Here is a 21,138-nt window from a genome sequence, read left to right on the forward strand (position 1 = left end):
GTAATTTCTCCTCATTTCAGTCCTAAATGGATGGCCCCTTATCCTGAGACTAGGCCCCTGTGTTTTAGGTTCCCTGGCCAGCAGAAACAATCAAGCCCCTTCAGAATCTCCTAAGTTTCAATAAGATCGCCTCTCATTCTTCTAACCTCCAGAGAATATAAGCCCAATTTACTCAGCCTCTCATCAGAGGACAACCCCTTATTCTAGGGGCCAATTTACTGAACCTTCACTGTACCGCCTCCAATGCAAGTATATCCTTTCTTAAACGTGGAGATCCAAACTGCACACAGTACACCAGGGGCAGAATTTTTTGTCCCACGGGTGGGCGCATGCCCGACCCGAACGGGAATGAAATAGTGCATGATGATGTCAGCCAAACATCCCAGCGTCATCGTGCACTCTCACAATATTTCACTCAGCGGGTGCGTGCGAGAGGTGGCAGCGCGCCTGCCAACAGTTAAGAGGCCTATTAAGGCCTTTAATCAGTTAACTAAATTGAATTTTCCACTGCCCGTCCAACCGTTTGTTTGGCAGGCAGACGAATAGGCCAGGCACACTTTACATTTTTAACGAATCCTGATCCATGGGCGAGATGAGGTTTTGGACAGTAAATAAAATTTTTAAAACTAATTTTTAATGCATCTCTGCTCATGACAGTCACATGAGGGGACATGTTTTCCTTATTTTTGAAATCTTTCTTTTTAATGTTAAAAATCTTCAGCTCCTTGAGGCAGCTCTGTGCCTTCAGGGAGCTTTCACATAGTGCACCCCTAAGCATGCGCACACTTCAGCGCTCGCTTAATTGGCCAGCCAACGTGAAATCGCAGTCGGGGCCCGATCGCAGGAGGGGGTCGGTTTCGTGATCGCTCCCAGGCCCGCCTGCTACGCCCACCCGATGAGGGAAAACCCTGCCCCAGATGTGGTCTCACCAAAACCCTATACAATTGTAGCAAGACTTTATTCTTGTACTCCAATCCCTTTGCAATAAAGGCCAACATGCCATTTGCCTTCCTAATTGCTTGCTGCATCTGCAAGCTACTTACTGCATTCTCACTAATGAGCGCAACCAAGTCTCTGAACATCAACACTTGCAAATTTCACACTTTTTTAAAAATTCTGATTTACCATTCTTACGACCAAAGTGAATAACTTCACACTTCCGTACATTATACTCCATATGCCATCTTGTTGCCAACTCACTTAACCTGTCTATATCTCTTTGCAGCATCTTTGTGTCTTCCTCACAGTTTACCTTTCCACCTAGCTTGGTATCATCAGCAAACTTTGAACTCTGTCTCTTTGTCCAAGTCATTAATATAGATTGTGAATAGCTGAGGCCCCAGCACTGATCCTTGCAGCATTCCGCTGTTCACTTCTGCCAACTTGAAAAGCCCCCATTTATGCCCACTCTCTTTCCGTTTTCTATCCGTTAACCAGTCCTCTATCCATGCTATTACACCCAGCTCCATGGCCCCTTGCCTTGCTGATTAACCTTTTGTGTGGCACCTTATCAAATGCCTTTAGGAAACCCAGTATGCTACATCTATTGGTTCCCCTTTATCTACCCTATTCGTTTCATCCTCAAAAAACTCTAATAAATTTGTCAAAAAGGATTGCCCTTTAGTAAAACCATGTTGACTTGTTCTAATCATACTATGTTTTTCTAAGTGCATTCTTAAGACTTCCTTAATAATAGATTCCAACATTTTCCCAACAACCGATGTTAGGCTAACTGGCCTGCAGTTCACTCGTTTCTCTCTCCCTCCTTTCTTGAAAAGTAGTGTAAGATTTGCCAACTTCCAATCTAATGGAACCATTCTGGAATCTAAGGAATTTTGGAGAATCATAGCTAGCGCATCCACTATCTTTGCAGCTATCTCTTTTAGACTCCTAGTTCTAAACCTAGGGTGTAGGCCATCAGGTCCTGGGGGTTTGTCAGATTTTAGTTCCTTAAGTTTGTCCAATACATCCTCCCTGCTGATATTAATTTCCTCACTCTTTCTAGCCCCTAAGTTATTGTCTATTTCTGGTATGAAATTTGTGTCTTCAACTGTGAAGGTACACAAAATATTTGTTCAATGCCTCTGCCATTTCTTCATTCCCATTTTAATTTCTTCTGTCTCTGCTTCTAAGGGGCCAACATCTACTTGAGCTACTCTCTTCTGTTTTTATATTTCTGGCTAGTTTACTCTCATTCCATTTTTTTCCTTTTTATCAAGCTTTTGGTTGCCCTTTTGCCGGTTTCTAAAACACTCCCAATCCTCAGACTTGCTACTGTTTTTTGCAATGTTGTAAACCTCTTTCAATCTAATACTATCCGTAACTTCCTGCGTGAGCCATAGATGGGTTTTTTTTGCTGAGCTTTTGCTTTTCAATAGAATGTATTTTTGTTGAACATTTTGCACTGTTTCTTTAAAATGTTTCCTGCTGTTCATTTACCTCCACACCTTTTAGTCTATTTACCCAATTAAGCTTAGCCAGTTCGCCCCTCTTACCTATGTAATTGGCTTTAAGTTTAAGATACTTGTTCATGGTTAGAGTATATCACTTTCAAACTTAACATGGGATTCAATGGTATTATGATCACTATTTCCCAGTGGATCTTTACTATGACATTACTAATTAACCCTGCTTCATTATGCAACACCAAATCTAAGATAGCTTTATCCCTAGTCGGTTCCATAACGTATTGCTCCAAAAAAACTGTCACAAAAACATTCTATAAACTCATTCTCTAGACCACTCTTGCCAATTCGACTGTCCAGTCTATATGAAGATTAAACGCCCCCACAATTATTACATTGTTACAAGCTCCAATAATTTCTTGTTTAATGCTCTGTCCAATGGTATAACTACTATTAGGGGGCCTATAAAATACTCCCACCAATGTTTTCTGACTCTTGCTATTCCTAATTTCCACCTATACTTATTCTACTTCATGATATTCTGAGGCCGGATCCTTTCTCACTAACGTCCTTATGTTATCTTTTACCTTTCCTCTTTTGCCATTCTATTTGTCTTTCCAAAATATTGTGGAATATTTATTTGTCAATTTTGATCACCTTGTAAACGTCTCTCTAATGGCAATTAGATCTAAATCATTTAACTTTATTTGTGCCGCTATTTTATCTATCTGATTGCAAATGCTCCATGCATTCAAATAAAGAACCTATAATTTCATTTTTTTTACTTCTATTACCTGCAAAGACCTTATGCAGTGATGCCTATTTTTTTGTTAAACTCTATCTCTTCCTGTGCCACTCTGCTTGTCTTTACCCACATCACTATACTGTTCTGATACCTCGACCATTCTCTTTGGATTTCTAAATTTCCTTTCACTGGAAGCCTTTCCCCACATCTATTAGTTTAAAGCCCTGTCCACAGCCTTAGTTATACGATTGGCCAGGACACTGGTCCCAGCCCAGTTCAAGAGGAGCCCATCCCAACAGGATAGTTTACTCTACCCAGAGTACTGATGCCAGTATGACTTCTTCCCACAACACTCTTTGAGCCACACATTTAATTCGCTAATCTGCTTGACCTTATGCCAATTGGCACGTGGCTCAGACAACAATCCAGGGATGATAACTTTTGATGTTCTGCATTTTAATTTGGTCCCTAACTCTTCAAATTCTCTTAGCAGAACATTATTCCTGGTTTTACCTATGTCATTGGTTCTCATGTGGACCACGAAAACTGGATCCTCCCGCTCCAGGTTCCTCTCCAGCTGCAAAGAGATGTCCTTAACCCTGGCACCAGGCAGGCACAACAATGTTTGGAACTCCTAGTTGTGGCTGCAGAGAACCGTATCCACCCCCCTGACTATATGGTCTCTTATCACTACCACACTCCTCTTCGCTTCCCCCACTTAAACAGTATCCTTCACCATGGTGTCATGGTCAGTCTGCTCAACCACCTTTCAATCTTTCTCATCACCCACACAGGTAGCAAGCACCTCATACTTGTTGGACAAGATCAGGGGCTGAGGCTCCTCTATCACTACATGCTGATTCCCATACCTGCGTGACTCACAGTCACACCCTCCTGTCCCTGACCACTGACCAACGCTAAAGGTCTGCCTAACCTAAGAGGTGTGACTGCCTCCTGGAGCAAAGTGTCCAGGTAACTGTCCCCCTCCCTGAAGACCCGTAACGTCTGCAACTCACTCCAGTTCAGCAAATCTGAGCCGAAATTGCATAAGCTGCAGACACTTACTGCATATACAGTAGTCCAGGATTGCTATGCATTCCACAGTTTCTGACATGCTGCAATCATGGCATTCCACCAGCCCTGCCATTTCTGCCCAACCTTATTTATTTAATTAGTCAATTAGTTAATAATTTACACAGATAAAGTTACAGAAAGTTGCACTCACCCAGCTTGGTGACAAAGGAAGAAAACTGACCTACTTTTTTTTCAGCCTCCAGTAGTTGAAAAAAAAGCACCTCTTCCCCCCTCTGCACTGAATTCCCACCTGAACCAAATTCCCAACTACACACCTTGTCTATGTCTCACTCCAGCATAGTCTCATTTCCACACATCCTCTTACTCTGTGTAGTTTGAAAAACTTGTCTGCTTCTATGCAGCCTCTTAAGAGTCACTAGCTGGCTTAGCTTGCTGCTTCAGTAATTAACACCTATTGAATCAACTACTTTCAGCTGATTGGCAGGTAACTGCTACTGCCAGGCAGATCCCTGTTTAACAAGGCTATTTAACTCACTTGAAGGTTGAAAGTTCTCCCTCAGAGCCTGACTCTCAATCTACACTTAAACTTGAGAAAACACTGACTACCACTTGAACCAAATTTCCAACTACACACTCTGTCTAGGTCTCAATCTGGCATAGTCTCCTTTCTGTGCGTCCCCTTACCTGTGGAATCAAATCCAGCAGGGAATTAAATTCTTCAAGAGGGGAAGAGTCATGAGGTGATAAAATTATCACAGGGAAATTGGTGAAGAGAAAATGGAAAACATATATATTTCCACTCATCATGACAGCCAATCATTGTCATCTGCGTACACGGGTGGGAGGTGAAATAACCAAGCTTGATACTTTCTTTACTAGGTGCCTAGATGTACACATTTGTTATCTCCCCAGTGACCCAAGCCACAAGAAAAGGCATTTCGGATGATTTCCTTTCTGCACCCTCCTGCATCCCATTCCCTCTTAGATGAAGGGCTGTTGATCCCTGTTACCATCCTATCTATTATCAGCTAACCCAGCACAGGATCAAACCCAATATTGTATTGGTGTGGGAAATGGGAAAATTTTACAGTCCAAGTTAGAATTATAAGAAGCAAGATTCATACATCAAGGTATTAGATATGGTGGATGGCGGAAAATGCAGTGACTGTTACATACATGGTTCAGAAAACCATTGACAAGTTACCACTAAAGAAACAATGAGAAGGTTAAGGAGAATGAAATTAGACAGTACATAGAAAACCAGATTTTAAAACTTGTTAGAAGGGAGGAAGAAAAAAATGGTGAATTAAGGCCAGTTTCTCAGAGTGTCTGGAAACAGGTAGCAATGTCCCACAACAATTTGTTCTGGGACCAAGTCTATCAATTGCAGTTTAGTAATGATTTAGGCACAACACTAGTGGTGTCCAAATTTGCATATATTAAAATAAGAGGCACAGTATACAATTCTGAGGACCAAAAGGGAAATTGATAAGATGTGCAGCGCGCAAATAAAATGGCAGGTGGGTAGTGTGAAGTAGTACATTTTGGTTAAAGAAATTGGGGGGAGTAAATATTTGGTGATTTGGAAGAACACAGGGGTTTAAGTGCTCAGGTTCAAAAGATGTTAAAAGCAGCATCTCAAGTTGATAAAGCTAATGGAATGCTGGGCTTTAAAGCAAGAGATGTAAAATATGAAAGTTGAGATGCAACAGTGAGTCTATGTAAAAACACTGGTAACAGCACAGTTTGGTACTATGCACAGTTTTGTACTGTGCACAGTTTTGAGATCTAACTACAGAAACATGTTAAGGCAATAGGATGATTTACTAGGAGGCTCCTGTTGTAAGGAAATACAAAGAAATAGCTGAAAATCTAGGATTGTTTTATCAGAACGGTTGAGATTGCAAGGTGACGACAAGGATCTTCAAAATTATGAAAGAATAAAACAAAATAGGTAGAAATAGATAGGGTAAACCTGATGCAAATCGATACAGATGAAAACTAGGTGGTTTCTATAACTGGTTGCCAATCTGCAGCACCAGTTTTACGCCTGGCCAGCAAATTGAAAACCTACCTCAGATTTTACTCCAGCAGTCTGGAACAAGGGAATAGACATATATGTTTAAATGTATGAAATTTGGGATAGAAAAAGCTTTTTTTTTTTACACAGAGGATTGTGAGGTTTTGAAATGTGCTACTGGAGTTAATTATTGACACAAAGACCATGGAATATTTTTTAAATAGGTTAAATGGTAGAAAAGGGAATAAAGGAAATATGGAAATAGGTTAGGCAAACGGATTTAGAACTAGTGGTTGCATGGAAGATAAATGCGAACATGAGCTGTTTAGGCTGCACAGCCCATTTCTGTAGTGTAATTTCTATGTCATTCTATGAAAGAATAAGCCTAACGGAAGTATCAATTACTGTGCAGATTTATTTTTGGCACAGATATTTACCATAATCAAACTGTAGAAAACACAATTATGACCACATTTTCATTAGAACTCAACATTTTTCAATGAATGAAATGGACTACATTCAACCACAGCCATTCCACACATGGCCTGCCAAGTAATCACTTATGGGCAGAATCCAACAAATTGAAAACAGTCCAATTCTTCAAAGAACCTGCATGTAATACTGCATCTCCTTCATCTTACTAAGAATTCCATATTGTAATAAAAGGATAATATATCCTTTGCAGTTAATTACAGAATGCAGAGATTATGCACTCAGTTTTTCTTCAAAACTGGAATTATTTCATCTCAGAATTTATCCATGACTCAAGCAAAGTGAAAAAAAAATGAAAATTTCATGGTTCAAATCAGACAATGTTTCACAAAGTGTTAAAAAAAATAAAACTTGTCTCATTCTCTGGTTATAAATCTTCCATTGGTTGTTGCTAGAGTAGGTACAGAGTCTTTAGTGTCACCATTAGATTTACCCATGGATCCAAAATATATGGGCATATTTATGAGAAGTCAAAAATTAGAAGAAAATTTGAGTGTTAGGTTTACAAAATTCTCAAATTTACTTAATATAAGTTAATAGAGTTACATTGCACTTTTATATCAATGGATTCTGAATAGTAAGGACAGTGGGCTTCCCACCAACCCCAAGTCAAGCTGGAAATCATGTACTGTACATATAATGAAAATGCAATCTGTTCCACTGGTAAATGAATGGCTTTACTGCCATCTAGCAGCAATTACTTAGAAATGCAGAGGCCATGTTCAGCCCGTATACACGATAATAATGTTCTTTAAAAAATCATTCTGGGATGGCAGGTGGCAGTGAGATGGACCTGACAAAGAGTTAGGCACAGAGAGGGAGAGAGAGATGAATAGCGAAAGAAAAAAAAGTGTGCTTGATCCTTTTTGCATGTGTTGCATTTCATGAAATGTCCCCTTCTCAATGAACAAACTAACCTCCTCCCCATCTGCTGGATGATACAAGGAGCCATGGGATCCTTGGCGAGGCTGGATGTTGGGTTCTGTCACCATTTCCTCGGGCTCCCATGCGAGCAAGACATCTTTTGGAATCCTGCTTACACTTTTACACTTCTTGGAACAGCTTATGCAGGAAGTTACCATGTGGTGTTAGGTTGCGCTACATGTCTGAGTGAGAAACAAAGTAAGAAAGAAAATAAATAATGTAAAGCATAGGGTGAAACCAGGCATGAGCTTAAGGGCGTAGCCTCCAACCTTTCCATTCTGCACTCTTACCCAGTCTGCATGTGCTACTGCCAGAAAAGAACAATACAAGACAGGTTTTAAATAAATATTCAGAAACAAAGCACAATAAAAGTTGCATTGATGGGCTGGGTTTTAAAATGGCTTGCAGAGTACAATTATGTGGCTTTCTGAGAGTATGTAGTTTCTTTTTCTAACTTTTAAGCTTGGCATAGGGTAATAAAATTAGTCAAAAAAACTTACCAAAGACATCAAAACTGGAATAAAAGAGCACATAACATAACTTTGTACTCAGTTCAGTACAACAATGTCAGAGGTGGCATCTTTCATATGAAACATGAAACCTAGGATCTGTCCACTATCTAGGTGGATGCAAAAGATTCCAGGGGACACTATTTGGAAAACAGCTGGGTAGTTCTCTCTCTTATATTTATCGTTCAGCCAACATCACTGAAAAAAAAAATCAGATATCAGTCATGAATTTCACAGCTCTTTGTGGAACCTGCCTGTGCGCAAGATGCCTGCTGTCATTTCCCAAAGTACAATAGTGACTACACTTTAAGGGCAGAATCTTGTAGTTACGTCAAGTGTCCCAATGGCGGGACTGAAAGCATGCAGAACTTTCGCTCAGAGGCGGGTTAGCTGGCCATATACAATCATGTGGCAGCCAGCGAATTAGATATTCAGAGTCGAGGGGTCCAGCCAATCGTGCGACATGGCGGGCAGGAGACTGACAACCCCGCTGTTACCTCACATTGTTGGAGGGCTGGGCATCATATTTAAAAAGGTACCAGAACAGGCGTACACTCCTTATAATCCAGCAGCATCTGTCTGGCTGTGCTAGGGGACATTTTGAAAGTTCACCTGATGCTGCAAACTGTTAATCCTCCCTCGAAATCTGCAACTGCTGCTGCATGCAACCACCTGCTGATCTAACAACCCCTGGAAATCTGCGACCGCTGCTGCAACTACCTGCTGTTTTTGAATAATGTCTCAGCACAAAGAACAAGCAGCCCTACGACACCTCCCTGCTGGTACTCTTCCAGGCCATCCACAAACAGAGGGAGGTCCTGCTTCCTAGCGATGGCAACTCTCCCACCAGATCAAGGCGACATGGAAAGAGATTGCAGCAGAGGTGAGCAGCTGTGATATCCACAAGCAAAACTGGGTTCAATGCCGTAAAAGGATCAACAACCTCCTGCACTCCACAAGGATAAGTGACACAGAGTAGTAACTGCAATGATGGCATCGAGTAATGTAAATGTGTGAGTGAAGAAGTATGCTAAATAGGAGCTTAGGTTCTAGACCGCAGGACCATATGGACATGCGGACAGAATGCGTGGGTGCCAGTTCATTCTTTGAAAGTTGTACCAGTTGCAGGAGTGTGTGCGTGCGTGCGTGCGTGTGCGTAAGGAGGTGTCATTGGTCTGCATGCTCTTAAAGAGATTTGCTGTCCATTGAGATGATACTCAATTATTCTCTTTGCCTGCACAACAAAAGACTGCGTGATGTCAGGGAGCACTCGAAGGCTGGTGGCAGTGGCCCTTACCTCTGCATTTTGACTCCTGCAGAGGAGGAGGTGGTTGACCTGGCTGCGGAGCAGGGCAGACACGCAGTCACGGATGGTGAGGCCGCAGTGTCGAGACAACAGAGTGAGGATGTCTTCAACCTGGTGTTGAGAACAGGGCACGCAGGAGACATATGTGACACTGCAATGGAAAATGGGATTGTGCATTACCTCATGCTAATTCTTTGTGTTCTCCATGAAAGATCCTTGCACTCAAGACACACAATGTCCACAGTCTGCTACAAACCAGAACTCCACCTCTGAAGAGGACGACATGGAACATTCAGAGGATGCACCGTCTCACCATTCCTCTGCATTCTCTGCAGAGACAGCCACCTTGGTGGAAATGCATTCGCGATAGGCTCAAGGTCACAATCTGGTGAACACATCACAGACACACCGCAGCAGCTGATAGAGGATGTGACAAGGTCCCTGATAGTCGGTGGACTGTTGGAGACCAGGCCCATGCTAAGCCCCATGCTAATGATTTGTGATACGATTCCAGGATGGATCATTAACGCTTAAAGAGAAACATGAACACCCAATAGTTAACTGGAAGAACTATGCTACAAAATTTCACATTTTTAAATAGAAACAAACTTTACTGTATATAAAAGAAAGAAAACACTACTAACTTAACACTATAGTTTTTCAAGACTTAGAGCATAAAACCAGTTCCCCTTTCAACTTCGCCCGCAAGAGATCCCTTTACATTACAAAATCTTGAAAGTTAATTTACTTTCCCTGGGACCAACCCAAAGGTACGCCACATAAAAACAAAAAAGTGCTGAAAAAACTTAACGGGTCTGGCAGCATCTGTGCAGAGAAAAACAGACTTAATGATTTGAGTCCAATATGACTCTTCTTCGGAACTGAAGAGAGGAAGAAAGGTATGGCACAGTCCTCTATGACAGAGTCATAGTCATAGAGGCCTACAGCACAGAAAAAGGCCCTTCGGCCCATCAAGTCTGCGCCAGTCAAACAAGTTCCTAACTATTCTAATCCCATTTTCCAGTACTAGGCCCAAAACCTTGTATGCCATGGCATCGCAAGTGCACATCCAAATGCTTCTTAAATGTTATGAGGGTTTCTACCTCTACCACTCTTTCAGGCAGTGAGTTCCAGATTCCCACCACCCTCTGGGTGAAAAAATTCTTCCGCACATCCCCTCTAAACCTCCTGCCCCTTACCTTAAATCTGTGCCCCCTGGTTATTGATCCCCCCACCAAGGGGAAAAGTTCCTTCCTATCTACCCTATCTATGCCCCTCATAATTTTATACACCTCAATCATGTCCCCCTCAAACTCCTCTGCTACAAGGAAAATAATCCCAGTCTATCCAATCTCTCCTCATAACTAAAACTCTCCAGCCCAGGCCACATCCTGGTAAATCTCCTCTGCACTCTCTCTAGTGCAATCACATCCTTCCTATAATGTGGATTCCAGGACTGCACGCAATACTCTAGCTGTGGCCTAACCAGCATTTTATACAGTTCCAGCATAACCTCCCTGCTCTTATATTCTATGCCTTGGCTAATAAAGGCAAGTATCCCATATGCCTTCCTAACCACCTTATCTACCTTAAGGGACCGGTGGACATGTACACCAAAGTCCCTCTCAACCTCAGTACTTCCCAGGGTCCTACCATTCATCGTGTATTCCTGTGCCTTGTTTGTCCTGCCCAAGTGCATCACCTCACACTTATCCAGATTAAATTCCATTTGCCACTGATCAGCCCATCTGACCAGCCCGTCTATACCCTCCTGTATTCTAAGGCTATCCTCCTCACCATTTACCACCAATTTTCGTCTCATCTGCGAACTTACTGATCAACCCTCCTACGTTCAAATCTAAATCGTTTATATATACCACAAACGGCAAGGGACCCAATACCGATCCTTGTGGAACCCCAATGGACACGGGCATCCAGGCACAAAAACACCACTCGACTATCACCCTCGGCTTCCCGCCACTCAGCCAATTCTGGATCCAATTTGCCAAATTGCCTTGGATCCCATGAGTTCTTACCTTTGTTATCAGTCTCCCATGCGGGACCTTATCAAAAGCCTTGCTGATGTCCAAGTAGACTATGTCAAATGCAGTGCCCTCATCTACACACCTGGTCACCTCTTCGAAAAATTCAATGAAATTGGTCAGACGTGACCTCCCCTTAACAATTCACTTTGATTTCTCCTCAGTGTTCCAGCCATTCGTCTGAGGTACAAGATTTTATAGGTACCCTTCCATTAGCAGTCGGCTGAGCAACTGTTGACTGTTCTTTAAGACTTCACGACTGTGCATTCCTCAATTCGAGCATGTGTTTCATTTGCCATCTTGCTTGGGTATTTAGACATCAGGAACACCCCTGGTTCTTAATGGCCCTCTATGCTCTCTGTCCTGGCTTTGGACCGACACAGACTGCCTTTCCCAGTCTGCTCCCACAGCCTCTGTATAGCTGCTGGTCCCACAGTTAACTTACAGCTTCTGGCAAATGATTTCTTTCTGCCTGTTCCAAACTGACTGATTGTCTTTGTGAACAGACACACAGTTAAATTGAAACAAAGGAACCGGCATAGGCCCTACAACCCATCGCCACGACAATATGGCATGCTTTGAGATGCTCCCAAACAGAAATGTTAATTAATTATTTTTACCTTCAGCACAACTCTTTAATTCTGTAATCCATGTAAATAATTTACATGTATAATGGAGTATATGACCCTCTGTGCCAAAATTGCTGGCCCTGTCAAGGAAATCTCTTGTTTACACCAGCTTTTAACTTATTTTCTTCTGGGAACTACATAAATAGTTTAAATATTTTATTGAGATAAGCATAGGCCTTCTGGCTCCATGTTCGGTATTTTCTCACTTCTAAGTCTAACCTTGTAAGATAAGTACAAGTTACCTTTTAAATGTAATTAATCCAAGCTTGTTTGATTTGCATTCACTTGAGATGCATACCAGTTTGTTAACCAAGTATTTCCATTTATCTACCTTTAAAAAAGTTACAATTCCTAAATTTAAAAGTTATATTCTAAAACATATGTATTATGAAACTAGGTTTTTGCAACACGCACCTCTGGGAACATCAAGAAACCTAGAGATGCAGAGACAGGCAGGGGGACATCTAGTAGAAATTCCAGAGGTTATGCGCAACCTTGAGTGAATGGTGGAGAAGTCATGCCTCCAGCATGTGGATGCATGGCTTCTTCCATGCAGAAGTTGATGACCACCACGGAGAGCGAGATGACTCAGTGGCTGCCGATTATGTGCTCGGATCTGCATTCCGTTACTCTGGCCATGGTCTCTCTATAGTGTTGGTTAGGCAAGAGGAGGACAATGCACCCTGACCTCCCTCCAGGTGCCCCTTCTTTTGGAGTCAGGGAGATGCCATCGCAGACCAATAGGGAGGAGAAAAGCCAGGAATCTACCTCGGGGGTGTCATCTCAGGTGCTTCAAAGGTGAGTTGCTGCTTCTCTTCCCCTTTATCAGTCACCCAGGAGGTGAGGCCAATGAGGGTTCACCTGCACCTGTGCAGACTGGAGCCTCCTAAGCCTCAGACTACTAGAGGATGGTCACCGAGATCATCTCAGGCGACGGAGCCCAGCATTCAGCAGGCTGCCTCCACCTTAGCTATCGATTGGGGTTTCACCAAGGCGTAGTGATAGAAAACTAAGCACAAAGCCTTCTAATGGCACAAAGGTGGCACGGGTATCCAATCATTCCAGGATATTGTAAGTTTATGTGTGAATATATAGTTTTGAACACTTTATTCATGTGTGTTAAATGGTCATGTTGTTGGGGCTTTTGAAACCAGATGGGGGCTTTTAAGGGCCTGGTGCTCCATTGAAACCCAATGATGGCTGATGTAGGGGTTATGGGCATACCATTTATTGTTGAGCCTCGGAGGAAGTGGCAAATCTGAGCTTCTTGACATTTGGTGGTTTCTACTTTTGTCAACCTTTGTTAGGTTGTGGGAATGGAACTTCACTGGCAAGCCAGCATATGTTTCTCACCCCCTTATCACCCCTCAGAAGTCTCAGCAATGTCTGCAACTGAGGCAATCTATATTTTGCAGGTGAATAGAGGGTTCTCTTGGCAGGCCTTGCCAAGATTGGAGCATGTGTAACTGAGTCATGTGCAACCTCCTTCCAAGTCAGAAGTGTGTGACGTTACAATGAGGTTTATAAGATTGTTATAAGCAAGGAAGGTTCTAAGCTATTACTGAAAACCGACAGACAAGGTTAGACTGCCAGGATCCAAGATAGGGAGAGCAGCTACAGGCAGCAAGATACTGTGGTTCACTGTGCAGGAATGTGGGTGGGAGCTCAAACTCGGATTGAAAAGACAGAATTCAAGGGGAGTTAAAACAAAGTTGGAAGATTTGCCTATCTTGCGCCAGGAAAAAATCTCACTGTGAAAGACAGTTCAAAGATTAAAAGTTCCCAGGCTGAGAAAGGAAAAAAACAGAAGTAAATCCTTAGAAGCTAAGAATCACCTTGGAATGGTTGCAGAGAACTGAATGTCTACTTAAAGTGTAAAGTTTATCTGTGAAATGTATTTTTGGTTGTGCTAAAAGAAAAAGGGGATGTTCTGTTTTGTGGTTTAAAGTATAAGTTGCCTACAAAGATAGTGTTTAGTCAATCGTGCTTTCAGTCTTTTGTTACAGTAACAGTTTTAAAACATGAAATTTTATTGTGTCACCCTTTCAGCTATTAAGTGGAAGTTTGAATTTCTTTTTTAAAAGTTATTGGTCTCTACAGGGATTGGAACAGTGAAGCTCTGACAGGACCATGCAAATGGGCTTCTTCATACCACGAACCTGAAGCCTTTTCCCTTCTAGGTGATAGAGGCCGTTGGTCTGGAGGGCATGTGCCAGATGTGATGGCATTTCCACGGTGACATTTCTTGAGGGGAAAATCAAGAGATCCTACAGGAGCTTCACACTAGCAGAAATCGGGATACAATGAGAGTCTCACAGGTCTGCCTGGTGCATTGCTCCATGGTCCTGGCATCTGCAACTGGAGCAGCCAGTGTATCACCTCAGGGTCTACTGATTCTTCCATTTCATTCCCATCTGAAGTAGAATCCAGCTCCTTCATCTCCCCAGCTAGCAATTCCTCACCTCTTTGCTTTGTTAGGTTATGCAAGGGGCAGCAGACCAGAATGATCCAAGAGATTCTTTGTGGCATGTAATGTAGCGTTTCACCTGAGAGGTCCAGGAAGCAGAACCTCATCTTTAGCATTCCAATGGTCTGTTCTATTATTGCCCTTATTGAGGCATGGGCAACATTGTACCTCTCCTCTGTTGGGCTTTGTGGGTTCCACACAGGTGGAGGGAGCCAGGTCTTCTGAGAATATCTCCTGTCACCAAGGAGTCAACACTGCAGTTGTGCAGGGGGATAAAATAGCTGTGGTACCTGAGTGATTGAGAATGTACAAATTATGCGAGCTCCTTGGGAAGCAAGCAGATACCTGCAAGATTTGGTTTTGGTGGTCACAAACCAGCTACACATTGATGGAATAAAACTGAAAGAAATTAGTATTAATAAAGAGGTAGCACTCGAAAAATTAATTAGATTGAAGGTTGATAAATCCCCTGGACCAGATGACCTACATCCCAGAGTATTGAAGGAGGTGTTTATATAGATAGTGGATGCATTGGTGGTCATCTTTCAAAAATTCTATAGATTCTGGGAAGGTTCCTACAGACTGGAAAGTAGCAAATGAAAATTCACCATTTAAAAGGGAGGGAGAGAGAAATCTGAGAACTACAGACCTGAAGAAGAGTTATACAGGCTCGAAATGTTAACTCTGTCTTTCTCTCCACTGGTGCTGTTAGACCTGCTGAGTTTTTCCAGCATTTTCTGTTTTTGTTTGAACTACAGACCTGTTAGCTTGATGCTAGTAGGAGGATAACGGAGGATGTGATAACTGGATACTTGGAAAATAATGATATGATTGGGCACAGTCAACATGGATTTATGAAAGGGAAATCATGTTTGACAAAGCTGTAGGAGTTTTTTGAGGATGTTACTTGTAACATAGATAAAGGAGAACCAGTGGATGTGGTGCATTTGCATTTTCAGAAAGCTTTCGATAAGGCCCCACACAAGAGGTTAGTAAACAAAATTAGAGCACATGAGATTGGGGGTAATATACTGCAATGGATTGAGAATTAGTTAACAGACGGAAAAAAGAGAGTAGGAATAAACAGGTTATTCTCAGGGTGGCAGGCTGTTAATAGTGGGGTACCACAAAGATCAGAACTTGGGCCACAGCTGTTCACAATCTATATACATATTTGGGACCAAAATGTAATATTTTGTTGATGACACAAAACTAGATGGGAATGTGAGTTGCGAGGAGGATGCAAGGAGGCTTCAAGGGGACTTGCAAAGGCTAAGTGAATGGGTAAGAATATGGCAGATGGAATAAAATGTGAATAAGTGTGAAGTTATCCACTTTGGTAGAAAATAAATAGAAAGGCAGAGTATTTCTTAAATGATGAGAGGTTGACAAGTGTCAATGTTCAAAGGGACCTTGAGTCACTAAAAGCTAGCATGCAAGTGCAGCAAGTAATTGGGAAGGCAAATGGTATGTTAGCCTTCATCACAAAGGGATTTGAGTAAGAGTAAAGATGCCTTGCTGCAATTGTATAGAACCTTGGTGAGACCAAATCTGCAGTACTACGTACAGTTTTGGTCTTCTTATCTAAGGAAGGATGTACTTGCCATAGAGGGAGTGCAACGGAAATTCACCAGACTAATCCCTGGGATGGCGGGATTGTCTCATGAGGAGAGATTGAAGAAAGCAGGCCTGTATTGTCTCGAGTTTTAAGAACGAGAGCGTATCTCATTGAAACTTACAAAATTCTTACAGGGCGTGACAGGGTAGATACAGATAAGATATTTCTCCTGGCTGGTGAATCTAGAGCCAGGGGACACAGTCTCAGGATAAAAGGAAGGCCATTAAAGACTGAAATGAGGAGGAATTTCTTCACTCAAAGGGTGGTGAATCTTTGGAATTCTCTACCTGAGAGAGCTGTGGAAGCGCAATCATTGAGCATGTTCAAGACAAAAATTGATAAGTTTCTGGATACTAATGACATCAAGGGATTATGAGGATAGTGGGGAATAATGGCATAGAAAGTAGATGATCAGACATGATCATGAATCCTAGTCCAGGATTCTCTTAAGGTTAACTTGCAGGTTGAGTCGGTAGTTAGGAAGGCAAATGCAATGTTGGCATTTATCTTTAGAGGACTAGAATATAAAAGCAGGGATGTGCTGCTGAGGCTTTATAAGGCTCTGGTCAGACCACATTTAGAATATTGTGAGCAATTTTGGGCACCGTATCTCAGGAAGGATATTCTGGCCCTGGAGAGGGTCCAAAGGAGGTTCACGAGAACGATCCCAGGAATGAAAGGCTTAACATATGAGGAACGTTTGAGGACTCTGGGTCTATACTCGATGGAGTTTAGAAGGATGAGGGGGGATCGGATTGAAACTTACAGAATACTGAAAGGCCTGGATAGAGTGGATGTGGGGAAGATGTTTCCATTAGTAGGAGAGACTAGGACCCGAGGGCACAGCCTCAGAGTAGAGGGAAGACCTTTTAGAACAGAGATGAGGAGAAGCTTCTTTAGCCAGAGAGTGGTGAATCTATGGAATTCATTGCCACAGAAGGCTGTAGGGGCCAGGTCATTGAGTGTATTTAAGACCGAGATAGATAGGTTCTTGATTGGTAAGGGAATCAAAGGTTACGGGGAGAAGGCGAGAGAATGGGGTTGAGAAACTTATCAGCCATGATTGAATGGCGGAGCAGACTCGATGGGCCGAATGGCCTAATTTCTGCTCCTATGTCTTGTGGTCTTATGATCTTTCTGAATGGCAGAGCAGGCTCGATGGGCCAAATGGCCTACTCCTGTTCCTATGACAGCCATGCCCCGACCTCCCTAGACAGCTGCATCCTCCCTTCCACAGTCATGCCCCGAGTTCATTGCAACAACTCAGCCTCCTGTTACCCAGTCTAACAAAGTTCCAACTCACCTAAATGGAATCAGGTCTATTTAAATTAGGACACATGGAATATTTAGTAAAATTAACATGTGGCGCATACATTTTGACTCTGTTAGCTCAACCTTGTAATACTTTCCTGTGAAGATGGGAATTAAACCATCCTTTGAATCACTGAATAAGCAATACAAACTACATGGCATTTTCTGAATTATACAGCTAAAATGGTTAGTAAAATGCAGACCCAATCATTTTAAATGTGAACCAAATTCTGAACAAGATGTCCAGCAATGCTGTATAGATCTGACTTCTGAGGTAATGCAGCAGTCAGTATAGGAACTGTAAATGGCTACAATTCTGGAATACAAGGTGAATTTTTGAACAAAAGGGAATATAACTATAAAGCATTAATCAGAATGGGTTCCAGAATTATAAGATATGAGCTTTAATCTGCAATTAGAGTAATGGAACTGAAGGTAGCAGCTTACCTAAAGTGATAATAGAAAAATGCATTCTTCCACTGAAAGGAAAATTATTGCAGAGTTTTCCGGCATTGCTCTTGTATTCTTCCTCACAGTAAATTCAAATGCATGAGCAGATACCAAGCAGCAAGTCATTTGATCAGCATGATGCAGAGTTTTAATAATGTCATCAAATAGAAGGACTTATTCTTTTGCCAGTCATGTAGCACCTTCTACTGGCTATTAGGTAGTACTCCTGGAAATTCATTTTACTCAAGTGTATTGAATTTTAGTGAATTAATTTTACTGATTTGTACTGAAAATCATTTTAGAAGCTTCTGTTACATTGAACAACTCTCAGACAAGGTATCAATCCTAATCATGCCGTGTTTCTCCCATAGCTCACTTTAAAATTTTCTTTTCAAGTAAAACTTTGCCATAAACTTACTTTTATACCTTATTTAAGTTACTTTAAATGTGCAATTAAAGTGAACACTTACGGTAATATCCCTGCTAGAGTTGTGCTGCTTTGTGTCAATATTTATAACTTGGAACAAAAAGGAAAAGAAAATCTTTGCAAGTGCTACGAGAATTAAATTCTTAAATGTTATGCCCTTAGCTTGACCTGAGGTACAAAAGCAGAGTTATTCAGTCAATTCAAAGTACAATGCAGATAGTACTTAATGGGTAAGTTCATTTTGCTGTCAATTGTGGGGCTGGGCGATCATGATTCAGAGTCAGAAAAGAATGGCAAGCATACACTATTGGCAGGTAGAAGTAACCCAATGGAAAAGAATTCCTGAATATCTGTGCATCATTTTTCATTCCACTACATTTCTCCATCTTGCTGCTGATGCGAATATAAACACTTTCCAGTTAAGCTGCCTTTTCTGGCATATGGGAATGGGATAATGTTGATCTAACTATGAAAGGAAGTAAACAAAACTTTATATATAAAAAATATAACAAACAGGAAATAGAAACTAGAGAAGGAAATCTATCCTAAGGTTGTTGTTATAAGCCATACAGGAAAAACAACAGATTTCAAGAGGGCACATGTTGTCTTAGCCCTTGTTAAGTGAGGGTACCATTAGTTGGGTTGCACAAGCAAGCCTTATTGAAAAAACATAAATGAAATACTGAAAACGCTGGAAACCTGAAACAAATGCAGAAAACAGGTTAATCAACCTTTTGCAAAGTTGACAGTGGACATTCTTGAACTGTTCCCATGGAGGAATGGTGATATACGTCCGCATTCAGATGATGAGTGACTTGGAAGAAAACTTGGAAATGAAGGTGCTCCCACGCACCTTCTATCCTTGTCCTTCTGGGTAGCAGGTGTCATGTATTTAGGAGATACTGCTGCAAAACCCTTACTTAGTAACTGCAGTGCATCCTAAAGACAGTATTCACTGCAGCCACAGTATAATGGTGGATTTAGGATAGTGGGTGAGGAACTTATGGTTAGCAAAACCTATTAAAAGGTATTGCTTTGTCCTGGCATTGAGCTACTTGAGTGGTGCAGCTGTACTCATGCAAGTAAGCCAGAATATTTAATGACAATGGAGAAGTTAATGTTTTGCCTTTGGACTGTACTGCAATATAGAGAAAAGGCAGATAAGCATATTATTACAATGTGAAAAGGGGGAGGGGTTAGGTACAAACACACACACCCATCTATCATGACCCAGGTACCCATAGGTTCCTCAGGGAAGCATCCTAGGGAGATCTATCTTCAGCTGTTTCATCAATGACCATCTCTACATCGTAAGGTCAGTAGTGGAGCTGTTCAATGATGATTGACACTGTTTAACTCCATTTGCATTTCCTCAATTAATGAAGCAGATCATGTCTGCATGCAGCAAGACCTAGGCAGTGGGCGGGGGGAGCATCTATGAAGTGGATCTTCCAGTTTCAGTGTCTTCGAGGAGGTCCATCTTCCAGCTTCAGAGTGTTCCTGAAGGTCCATCTTCTTTCTTCAACAGTAGGTCAGTGATGTTCAGATGCCTTTTAAAAATGGCACCCGGATATGATGGCGGGGCACAAGCCATCCAGCCTGTCCCGCTGTGCAAAATGTCAGGAAACCTCCAACTGCACAATTAATGAGGCCAGGGTCACACAATACCGTGCGAATTCCAGTCGGCCTCCACAGTGGGAAACACTCCCTGTCCCTGCCACAGGACTTAGTCCTTGAATGAAAAATTCCACCCTATGGGTTCGAGTGCAGAGGGGTACAAAAATAAAAATGATGGTTGTTGGGATGGTATTGGTTACAGAACATGTCTGTTAAAGAAATCTTTTTAGTCTTCTGTACGTTAACAGCAAGTCTTTATTAACTACTTGTAACTATATACATATACAGTAAAGAGTATAGGCAAAGAGCTATCTCCATGTCTAGGTCTTAACATGTCTCTGCTCAACACCACACTGACCCTAGGTCTGGATCATCTGCCTTCTTATCACTGTGTGGGTGGTACTGTACTCAGTCCCACATTAACCCTGCATGTGTCAGACCCTTATACTACAATGGTGATGGAAGCCAAGAGTAAAGACTTATGCTCTTGACAAATCAGCTCAACTCAGGCACAAACTTGTGGCTTATCTTGCAGATGCATAGAGAAACTTTTCTCCAGTGATTAAATAGGTGGAGAAAAGAGTTCACAACAGAATGCATTGGATACTGATAGAAAATGGCCAAGATGTGCTACATGGCTCTTATTATTATTCCATGTTTTTGTGTTGTTATTGTGTGAAAGCAGCAGATTGCTGGATGACCATCAAGAATAATTCTCTTTTTTGTTTCTGCATTTAACAGTGAAACAAAAGACAATTATATAAGCAAGCTGTACTTTTGGAAAACTTCTGTCTAATACAAAGATACTGCATGCATGAGTAATGAAAACTAAACCCACATAAGGTATTTCACTTGTGAGTCACAGAACATGATAATAACTTCCTTGGCAAAAAGTTGCCAATATGATGCAGTGTGAACATGGGTCTCTCTTTAAATGAGGGCTGACAATTTACCAGAAATTTTTAAAGTCTTATGGAATTCGGGCCACAACCCTGATATGGGCACCAACTAAGCCCCATTTACACATGAAATGCTAGACTACTGGCAGACTCTCAGGCTGGGAACAAGGAAACACCTGGCCTGATTATCTGTCCCCCAGCCACAGCATCCCTGATGAACACCATACCGTGTTCAGGGTGGC

The 21,138-nt window shown here is 41.9% G+C and overlaps 1 protein-coding gene across 4 annotated transcripts in view; it reads right to left on the reverse strand.

Annotated features, from left to right (window-relative positions):
- The window catches only part of LOC144696553 (small integral membrane protein 29-like), a 111,590-nt gene that overhangs the window by 76,904 nt on the left and 13,548 nt on the right, over nt 1-21,138 (reverse strand). Inside the window, exon 1 of one of the 4 annotated variants that reach the window (XR_013580194.1) lies at nt 7,615-7,633. The exons of 2 other annotated variants lie outside the window; for them this stretch is intronic. The gene's annotated coding sequence lies outside the window, so the exon portion shown is untranslated. Of the gene's footprint in view, nt 1-7,614; nt 7,636-21,138 lie in introns of those variants that run through there. One more of the 4 variants, XM_078567965.1, reaches the window with a different exon arrangement.

This window comes from Cetorhinus maximus, chromosome 22 (assembly GCF_964194155.1).
Source record: "Cetorhinus maximus chromosome 22, sCetMax3.hap1.1, whole genome shotgun sequence".
Lineage (NCBI taxonomy): Eukaryota > Metazoa > Chordata > Chondrichthyes > Lamniformes > Cetorhinidae > Cetorhinus > Cetorhinus maximus.